Source organism: Mobula hypostoma, chromosome 9 (assembly GCF_963921235.1).
Source record: "Mobula hypostoma chromosome 9, sMobHyp1.1, whole genome shotgun sequence".
Taxonomy (NCBI): Eukaryota; Metazoa; Chordata; class Chondrichthyes; order Myliobatiformes; family Myliobatidae; genus Mobula; species Mobula hypostoma.
In genome coordinates, this window is record NC_086105.1 from 107,228,374 (window position 1) to 107,228,689 (window position 316).

Below are 316 nucleotides of genomic sequence, written 5' to 3' on the forward strand. Positions count from 1 at the left end.
ATCTGTTTATAATTTCTTTGCTGTCATGTTTAATTATAATGATTTCCCACAGTTATATGGAATCTTCATTTCTACTCACACAAAGTGTAACTGTATTATATAAACCACAGATGCTGGATCTCAAACAACACTAAATGGCAAACACCATATTTGTGTATAGATTGTGTCCTGATATAGCCAGATGCTGAGAGAAGACAAACTATCCCCTGCATTATTCCAGAGATGTTGTAAACACGCTGGAAGTCCAAGGATAACTTTTAGTGACCATCTCTGAGAAATTTAAAAACAAAATCACACAACTACTGCACGTTTCACT